This window comes from Nicotiana sylvestris, chromosome 3, assembly GCF_000393655.2.
Source record: "Nicotiana sylvestris chromosome 3, ASM39365v2, whole genome shotgun sequence".
In the NCBI taxonomy this organism is placed as follows: Eukaryota; Viridiplantae; Streptophyta; class Magnoliopsida; order Solanales; family Solanaceae; genus Nicotiana; species Nicotiana sylvestris.
Window position 1 is genome coordinate 99,845,424 of NC_091059.1, and position 10,885 is coordinate 99,856,308.

At 38.9% G+C, this 10,885-nt stretch overlaps 1 pseudogene; it reads left to right on the top strand.

The window, feature by feature from the left end:
• Window positions 1-7,116: 7,116 nt before the first annotated feature.
• Window positions 7,117-10,545, top strand: LOC104220035 (probable apyrase 7; annotated as a pseudogene).
• The last annotated feature ends 340 nt before the right edge of the window (window positions 10,546-10,885 follow it).

Sequence of the window (10,885 nt, forward strand, 5' to 3'; positions counted from 1 at the left end):
GATACAGCCGTACACCTTTCCACACCCTTACTCCCCTTTGTTGGAATCGTTGACACCAACTCTCACCTCCCTACTACAGTCCCCACCCCCACTCCAAATCCAGTAATACAAGATCACGCATTTCAACAGGAACTCGCAGCAGTAGTAGCCTACAATAGGGAGACACGCCCACTTTATGCATGGCTCGATGGAATCAAAGTCATTGTCCAGAAGGAGGAATACGAAAGAAAAATACACATTCATTGCCCTCCAAATCTCATCACCAGCTCCCTCCGCATAAGACTCACCACAAACCCAGAGGTGGAAAAATATGCCATTCTCCTACTTCCAACACTTCGTCTAAGACCGGGGGAGAACAGTACCACACGGCAGACCCCACATAGCAGCAATCTGCTCACACCAACTAATAATAATATGAATTTAATAATTTGGAATTGTAGAGGTGCGCAAGCAAATGAATTTCGTAGAAATTTTCGTTCTCTACTTGATTACCATCGTTCTTCACTGTTTGTGCTGTTGGAAACACACTGTACTGCTCATCAAAATTTGAAAGAGGATTTTAACTTCACGGGCATGGCTGAGGTGGCTGCCATAGGCAACTCTAGGGGTATTGTAATATTATGGGATTGTGATGCACTTACAGTGGAACCAGTAGCTACCACCCTGCAAGAAATCCATTGCCACATCCAGGTACATCCTCTACCTTTTAAATGGTTGTTTACTGCTATATATGCTAGTACTAATCTAAAAAATAAACAAATATTGTAGAACAATCTTATGTGTTTATATGATAACTATAAAGGTCCTTGGCTTATCGGCGGTAATATTAATGAAATAACACACGCTTTTGATAAATTTGTAGGCCGAATGATCAATAATACATGCTCCCATAGATTTTTAGACTGTATCAACTATTGTCACCTAAGTGATCTAGGCTATAAGGGCAGCCTCTACACTTGGACGAATAGTCGTTCAAATAAACACAATATTTTTTAACGTATTGATCGCTTTTTAGCAAATTATGATTGGGTAAATCATTACCCTGACGCCCTTGTCACCATCTCCCACAGATACATTCCGACCACTGTCCCCTTTTATTACAACTTAAGTACTGCCCCCTGCCTAGAAAAAAAATTCCGTTTAAAAACTATTTGGGCTTCACACCCTACCTTCACTGCCCTAGTTAAACACATTTGGCAAGAAAATACACAACTTCTTCCAGCAATTGATCACTTCACAAAAGTAGTCCAAGAATGGAATAAATTCACTTTTGGCAATATCTTCAAACGCAAGAAACAATTCTTAGCCCGACTAGGTGGCATTCAGACCTCTGTAAACTATCCTACGAGCACCTTCCTTAAAAATTTAGAAAATCAACTTCTAACTGACTACAAACTCCTTTTCAAGCAAAATGAGGATTTTTGGAAGCTTAAATCCCGTATCAACTGGTTAAAAGATGGCGATAAAAATACAAATTTTTTCTATTTATCCATTTTAAACCGTAAAAGACATAATCGGATCACTGCCCTCCAAGACCTAGGAGGCAACTGGCTAACTGACTCCCATCTCATCAAAAACAACATTACAAATTACTACCAAACTCTATTCACTACACAGTTCACTCATTCTTGTAAATTTGCTTCAGCACACCTCTCAAATATCTTATCTCATGCAGAACAAACTTATTTGGACCATCCACTACAGGATCATGAGATCCTAAATGCTATCCATTCTTTCAAACCTCTAAAAGCTCCTGGCCCGGATGGGCTCCACCTCTTCTTCTACCAAAAATACTGACACACTATTGAAAACTCTGTTAAACATTTCTGTCACAAAGTTTTCCTCGAACATCTAATAGATCCTAACATCAACAACACCTTATTGTGCCTAATTCCAAAGAAGAAACACGCTTCTTCCATTTCCCAATTTAGACCCATTAGCCTTTGTAATATCATCTATAAAATAATTACAAAAATTATAGTAAACATGCTTAAACCTATCCTAGAACACATTATTCACCCCACACAATCTAGTTTCCAAAAAAATCGACGTGCAGCAGATAATGCAATCATTGTCCAGGAATTAATTTCCCGATTCCCAAAAATGAAGGGAAAAACTTCTTACATGCTCCTTAAGTTAGATCTTGAGAAAGCCTTCGATAAGCTCGAATGGTCAATTTCCCCCCAAATTTCATTCAACTCATTATGTCCTGCATAACAACCATATCCACTTCAATCATTATTAATGGGAGCCCTATAGAATTTTTTAATCCAACACGAGGCATTCTCTAGGGAGACCCGCTATCCCTGTATTTATTTATCCTTTTCCTTGAAATGTTCTCGCGCACAATAAACACAGCAGTAGACTATCGTACCTGGCACCCGATCTCCCTAGCAAAAAGGGGACCCCTCTTGTCACACTTATTTTTTGCTGACGACATTATTCTAACTGCAAAAATCACTCCTACCACTTGTAATTCAATTATTGACACTATCCACCTTTTCACAACCCGCTCGGGCCAAACTATAAGCTTCACCAAATCAAAAAATTTCTTTTCAAAAAATTGCACAACAACTACCAAAAACACCATACTCCACCTCTTCCATATGAAAGAAGGAATAACTTTTGGACGATACTTAGGATTCCCCATCTTTATGAAAAAGCCCACAAAACACGATTTTCAATTCCTCCTAGATAACTTTAAAAACAAACTTGCGGGATGGAAAATAAAATTCCTATCGAAAGCAGGATGTACTACTCTCGTTAGATCTACCCTTAACCATCTACCCAATCATCTGATGCAATACATCACACTCCCACACTACGTCTTTACCCAACTCACTCGCTATCAAAGGAACTTCCTATGGGGCACGACCCCCCAAAAGAAAAAACTCCACCTCATTAAATGGAACATAGTAACACAACCCTTAGAAGGAGGAGGCCTTGGCATACAAAACCTCGCCACCAAAAATAAAGCTTTACACGCAAGCCTGACCTGGTGACTCTTCCAAAACCCCAAATAACTGTGGGCACAAGTACTCCTCACAACACATATCAGACCCACACAAATGCCCAAGCGCCATGCTTCATCCACTTGAAAAAATATCACTCGTGGATGGTCTTACTGTCGCTTAGGTTATAAATGGAACATAGCCAACGGTCACCACGTCAAATTTTGGACAGACCCTTGGATACAATAAAATTTTCTTCTTTGTTCTTGTATAGTGGGACCTTTCCCACAGCATACAGAACACCAATTAGTCTCTGATTATTATTATAATCATGAGTGGCATCTTAAAAACCTACAGTTTCAATTTCCACATGAACTGACAACCATCATCAAGGATACCTACATTCCTCTAAGCCCTATCACATATGATCGTATTTATTGGAGTCTTACACGAGACGGAGTTTTCTCTGTAAAATTCAGCTACAACTCGCTAAATCCAATTATAAATTATTCACACTCCTACAAATAGATTTGGAAACTCAACATTCCACCACAAATTTCTTTTTTCCTTTGGTTAATTTCACACAGCCGCCTCCCAACTGCTATGTACCTTACATGCATAGGTTTCCTAGATTCCCCTCTCTGTGTCCAATACCGCATGGAACCTGAAACGACAACACATATTTTTCTGGAATGCCCCAAAGCAATCCAACTATGGAACAACCTCAAGCTAACCTTTCCACCACAGGCTACTAGTTCAACTCACGTAGACAACATCCAATGGCTCCACAGCCTAATTCATATGACTCTACCTTCCACCCCCTATAGTATCCCTTCCACCATTCTTCTTTATTTTGCACTTTGGCAAATATGGCATATCCGGAACAAAAACACGTTGGAACATAAAAATTTGCTTATAAATGCTCCCTTGGTCATCAATACGGTTGCTGAATACTACTTTCTAACACAAAACACCCGCCCACCCCTACATAAAGTAGCAATCCCCCCCCCAAGCAACTCCTTACAAACTCAATGTAGATGGAGCCGCTTCGCCCACTCTCAAACACTACGACATAGGTGGGGTTTTTTGCGATCCAAGTGGCAACTGGATTTTGGGATTTGCGGGTACATCACCCTCAACAATCAGTACCCATGCAGAACTATATGCACTGCTCATGGATCTGAAACTTGCTATCCGGCGCAACCTCACACCCATCGACATTGAAATAGATGCCCAGGAGATCCTTGGTATGTTTGTCAAGCACAACATGCATTACACTAACATTTAAAATGATTGCAGGTTGTTACTACTACAACTGGGTAGGCCTACTATTCACTATATCTACAGGGAGCAAAATTCTGTTGCAGATAGTTTAGCAAAGTATGAAGCAACGCATGTAATGGGGAACAACAATCTCCTTTTTGCCAATCCACCACCTTTTGTCGAGCCTTTCTACCAACAAGATAAAGCAGGAACCCTACATCGGAGGCTCGTTAAAAAACCAACCACAGTTGTTCCTCCACTATCTAGTTTTTGTAATAGTAACTTTTTGTTTAGTAGTGAACCCCATACGGGGGAGTTTGTAACAACTCACAATATTACTAGCATAACCCCTGTGATGCCTATAGCGCATCTATCTCCCTGTAATGTTACTTGTGTTTAATTTTTAATATAAGTACTTCTTTTATGACAAAAAAAAAAGATATATCATTGCCTAGTAACTTACAAAATTACAAAAAAAGAATAGCTAGAACCACAACATATTGATCTATTATAAAGTGACGAAAGCATCAATCAAATAGAATTACCTAAATCTGTTTTGAATCATCAGAACAAACAAAGATTATTCTCTTTCTCTTTAAACATGAAATTAAAACATGTCTATAGAGATACATAATGCTCATACATTAAACAGTAACAACAAACACTCGAAATTTGAAAGTTGAAGTTTAATTTGCCGACGGGGGTTCAACTCCATGTTACCAAATTATTGTTACCGAAACATGATAAATTATACTCCCTCCGTTTCAATTTATGTGAACTCATTTGACTGGGCACGGAGTTTAAGGAAAGAGAGAAGACTTTTGATCTTGTGGTCTAAAATGAGGCACATATATTATGTGTGGCTATAAATCTTTGTGTAAAGGTAAATTGTTTCCAAATAAGGAAAGAGGTCATTCTTTTTGGCACAGACTAAAAAGGAAATAAGTTCACATAAATTGAAGCGGAGGGAGTATTTATTATTACCATCAACATATATTGAACAACATAGCTAAAAGGCAGGCTTTGATATCATATGTTGAAAATTCGAATACAAACACAGAGCCAACGCAGCGGAATATTAATAGGAATTTACCTTCAGCCATGGTTGTTCAAGTGATATAGAGAATTGCCTTTGAAATCTTTAGCAGAAAACCTAGAGAGCCTTCTAGCCTGTGCCTATCGTAGTATGCCAGACTGATGGAGTCACATGCGTATTTATAGGTAGGCTAGGGACTCTTAGGCAAATACTTTAGCCCTAGGGACTTCTCCATAAATTATAATTACCCTAGAAACTCCTAATATATGGTAATTTCTTTCCATCAAAGAAACTACCATATATGTATAAGTACAGAATATTATCTGATATATTATTTCTTTTGAGAGACAAGTTAAATAATTTATTATCTTATATGTGGGTCACACTAAAAGTTTCTAGAAGAGACGGTAATTTCTAACAGAAAGAGAAGTTACAAAAACGTTTCGTAACATCTTTTGCATGATAAAGTGTTTTACATTAATCCCTAATATTTTTTTCAATCAGAACTCCTAACGAGAAACAAAAAATTAGAACTCCTAATAACTAGTCTAACTCTAAGCATATATTTGACATTTTAATAGTACTACATAATTTCCCAAAAAGTTTTGCAACCTTTTTACTCTACTTAAGATTTTAGAAAGACAAGAAAAGAGCCCCTGAAAACGTTTAAAACTTGCGTTGGAGTGAAACTTTTGAGTAGAGAAAGGGAGGGAGGCGGAAGAAGGTGGTGGAGTGGATCAACACGGCAGACCTTTTAGCTGGCGTTTGGTTCGGTTAAAAAAGCAAACCTCCTTTTGGATCTGCATTACTTAAAAATCTTCATAGCGATCTTGCTTCTGTTGGTGCAGCCAAACGAGTCAGTACAGGATGATCCCGACAATCCGCGAGTAACTTTTACCGATAATATTGCATGATGCATTTAGGATCTTAAGTTTTCACGATCAATGCGGTTGTGTTTTTATTTCTTGAAGATCTGCAAACTTCAAGACTTAGCTAATGCTGCAACTCTACTATTTCCTCATTTTGCTGCAATTGTTAATGTATACAAGTGATGATAACTTTATCCAGATTTTGATTTTCTACGATCACAGAATTTGGAAAAATATTATAGAATTGCTAGCAATTTTATGTTATAATACATATATAGATATTCCATACTTGGAAGTTGGAACTGTGCTCAGTTAGTGATGAGTAGTAATTTTTTGTTTGGCTTTCTTAACTAGGGAAAAGGGTCAAAGTTAATCAACTTTGCCCTCTGTTTGACTTTTGGTCTAATATTCATTTTTCCCTTAACCCATGTCTTGTTACTTGTCGGTTTTTTTAATTATTGAGGAATTCCTTGGGCCAATGTCGCATTGTCTGAGACTCTGTGGATAATGGACCGGCCCTCTAACCTTCTCTACTTTCTCTATTTAAATAACTCATGACATGCCTAAGTCTAACCTACACATCACGCACTGCGTTCTTACCGTTAGACCAAAGCCGTGGGGACCATGCCTGATTGTTGTCCTTCTGTATGCATTGATCGTTTTAAGTTCTTCTTTTGGGGGGTTTGTTTTCGGTTGAGTTGACAGTATTATTAAGGTATACATGCCAAATCATATGGTACAAATGAATGATTTAACATTATACTTTATTTGAAGCTTAAATGGAAAAACCTGTGGTGTTTGGTGCTTGGTTCTCCATTTAAGTACACTGTGTTCAAGTGATTCAGTTTCTTTTGTTATGTTGCTAATATCAGTGCGATAATCCCTGCAGGACACTGCTCATTATACGTGATGTCAATAGTACATTCAGTACTAGGATTATGAGATTGTTGTCTCTATTTGCTGATGGTCAATGAGCTTTTCTAGTACGATGTGAGGAACTAGATAAATGTGACTTGAACAGTTTCTCCGCTTGCAATTAGTAAATTCTCCAAATATGGTGCTTAATAAAGTTGCAGCAATTGTTTCTGCTGCCACGGATCGTCTCTCATCCACAAAGATGTCTAGTATTCTGAATGCGTCATCGGGGTTGCCACCTCTCCCTGCTTCACTTAGTAATTACAGCTTAGGTCAAAAGAACAAGTTGAGACTGTCCTCTTCCCTTCAAGATCTATCTGCGTACCGGCGGCTTGATCTGGATGATGGTGATATTAACGCTGAAACAGAGAGGGGTTCAACTAATGCAAACAAGCCAAACTTTTTTTCAGAGAGAAACTGCTCGCGCAAGTTTTTCCAAGGAGAAGGGACCGCCAGTGGTTGCTTCTGCACGAAAGAAATGGATGCGAGTTATCTTTGTATTCCTCTGTTTGTTGTTGTTTGCTTTTCTCCTATATGTATCATATTATTATTTTAACTTGTTCTATCGAGGGTCCAAGTTCTATGTTGTCCTTGATTGTGGTAGCACCGGAACTCGTGCTTATGTATATCATGCATCCCCTAACAATAAAATGGATGACAGTCTCCCTATTGTATTGAGATCACTGCCGGAAGGATTCTAGAGAAATTCAAGATCTCAGAGTGGACGGGCTTACAATAGAATGGAGACAGAACCTGGATTTGACAAGTTAGTGCACAATATATCTGGCTTGAAAGGAGCAATTAAGCCACTAATTAGATGGGCGGAGAATCAAATACCTAAACATGCATATAAGGCTACTTCCGTCTTTCTTTTTGCTACAGCTGGTGTACGTAGGCTGCCAAATTCTGACTCAGAATGGCTTCTTAACAATGCTTGGTCTATTCTGAAAAGTTCGCCTTTCTTGTGCAAGAGAGAATGGATCAAAACCATCACTGGCATGGAGAAAGCGTATTATGGATGGATTGCTATGAATTATCACACTCATGTACTGGGGGCAAAACCTCAAAAGGTGACATTTGGTGCCCTTGACTTAGATGGCTCATCACTTCAAGTTACTTTTGAAAGTAAAGAAAGTGTTCATGATGAAACTAGCTTGGAGCTGAACATTGGTCCTGTTAATCATCATCTCACTGCCTACTCCTTAGCGGGTTATGGCCTGAATGATGCTTTTGACAAGTCTGTGGTTTACCTGCTTAAGAGGCTTCCCAAGATCACTGATGCAGATCTCGCCCGTGGGAACATTGAGATCAAGCATCCCTGTCTGCATTCTGGTTACCAGGAGCAATACATCTGTTCTCATTGTGTGTCTCTACACCAAGAAGATGGGAACCCTTCTGGAAAAAAATTTATAAGTAAAGGAGGGAAACCTGGGGTTCCCGTTAAGCTTGTTGGAGCTCCAAAATGGGAACACTGCAACTCGCTTGCAAAAGTTGCAGTCAACTTGTCTGAATGGTCAGGTCAAAGTCCAGGAATTAACTGTGAGTTGCAGCCATGTGCTCTTGCTGAGAAACTTCCTAGTCCTTTCGGCCAGTTCTATGCTATCTCTGGTTTCTATGTGGTCTACCGATTTTTTAACTTGACTTCTGATGCTGCGCTGGATGATATATTGGAGAGGGGTCGCAAATTCTGTGAGAAGACTTGGGATGTTGCTAGGACTAGTGTTTCACCTCAACCTTTCATAGAACAGTATTGCTTCAGAGCACCATATATTGTCTTTTTATTGAGAGATGGCTTGCACATTACAGATAGTCAGGTAACCATTGGTTCTGGAAGTATTACATGGACGCTTGGGGTTGCTCTGTTGGAAGCTGGAAAAGCAGTTTTAAGCAGGACGGACTTTAATGGTTATGATATATTACGCAAGAAGATACATCCCGTTATTCTTTTTGCAATACTGTTCACTTCGTTGGCTGTTCTACTCTGTGCGCTATCATGTGTAGTGAATTGGGTGCCTAGATTCCTCCATAGGCCATACCTTCCCCTTTTCAGACATAACGGTGCATCAACCATAATCAGTATTCCGGCTCCTTTCAGTCTCAAACGGCGGAGTCCTATTAGTACAGGTATTCTTTTCTTATAAGCACGTGATTAATTCTGTAGCTAAAGACATTAATTCTATAATTTGGGACTTAAATCGTTCTGGGTGTATTATCTGATTTTTTTCTATACACAAGTAGAAAACATAAGAGTAGTTAATAGAAAAGAAGAATGTTTTCATATTTGATTAAGCCTTGTTCCCATTTTAGTCTGTCCAAAAAAGAATATCATACCTCCTTATCTAGAAGGAATTTAACTTTAAAATTTGCATTTTATCTAACCACACAAATGTCTATATCTTGTTTTAGACTACAAGTTTTAAAACTCTTTCTTTCTTTCTTAAACTATGTGTCCAGTCAAACACCGTCGCATAAATTGGGACGGAGGGAGCACTAAATTTCAAAAATTAATTTGGAAGAAAATTTGAGAGTTCGAATTATCCTTTAATACCTGTTGTCGATGCATCTCTGGGGTTACTTTAAGGAACTAGCATTTGTATCATCAGAGTATCCAAACTGGATCATTGAAAAGTCTAGTTATTGAACAAATCGGGAAGATTGCTCTCTGGTAACAAAAAAACTGATAGTTAGCTCAATAGAATTTAATCGCCGTAATCTGTCACGTCTACCGCTCTTTCTAGTTCCTGTTACTCGTAGACAGCCTATTGCTAGTTCTTTAGTAATGTTGATTTTGTCTTTGAGGGGATGACTTATTTTAAACTACAAGTTTCAAAACTCTTTCTTTCTTAAATGTCGTGCCCAGTCAAACACCGCCACATAAATTGGGACGGAGGGAGCACCAGTTCTAAAAATTAATTTGGAAGAAAATTTCAGAATTCCAAATTATCCTATAATACCTGTTGTCGATGCATCTTTGGGGTTACTTTAAGGAACTAGCATTTGTATCATCAGAGTATCTAAATTGGATCAGTGGAAACTCTAGTGGTTGAAAAAATCGGGAAGAGATTTCTCTCTGGTAACAATAAACTGATAGTTAGCTGAGTAGAATTTAATCGCAGTAATCTATCACGTCTATCGCTCTTTCTAGTTCCTCTTACTCGTACACAGCCTATTGCTACTTCTTAAGTAGTGTTGATTTTGTCTTTCAGGGGATGGAAGAGCGAAAATGCCACTCAGTCCTACAGTTGCTAGTACTCAACAGAGAGCATTTGACCCTGGGCATGGTTTTGGTGGCAATGGTATCCAGCTTTCTGAATCTTCCTTATATCCATCATCTAGCAGTGTACCACATAGTTTTTCATCTGGTAGCTTGGGGCAAATGCAGTTTGAAAGTAGAACCATGGGCTCATTTTGGCCTCCACGCAGAAGTAAACAGCGTCTCCAGAGCAGGAGATCACAATCGCGGGAAGACCTTAGTTCTTCACTGACTGAGGTGCACTTGTCGAAGGTCTAAACCTGATGGCAATGTATCTTTCTTGAAGAAAGTCATGGGTGATGAAGAATCCAAGCAATTCACCCCAAATTGCAAATTGCTAGGACTAGCGTGTGAATCTCATGAAATATGGCCTTCTCTTTTAGAGGCACCATACACCTTAGTACCTTACCTGCAAAAAATTTATTCATCTGACAATACAAAACATAGATTAGAGCCACAGGGCATCGATGTCTAAGAAGAGAACTCCGGCCTCATTAATCTATTTCGTGGCTGTGCAAAGCATCAGAGAACTTGTCACAACTCACAATGTGGATGCTTGACAAAGATTTGCACGAGTGAAATTCGGGTTATTAATTGG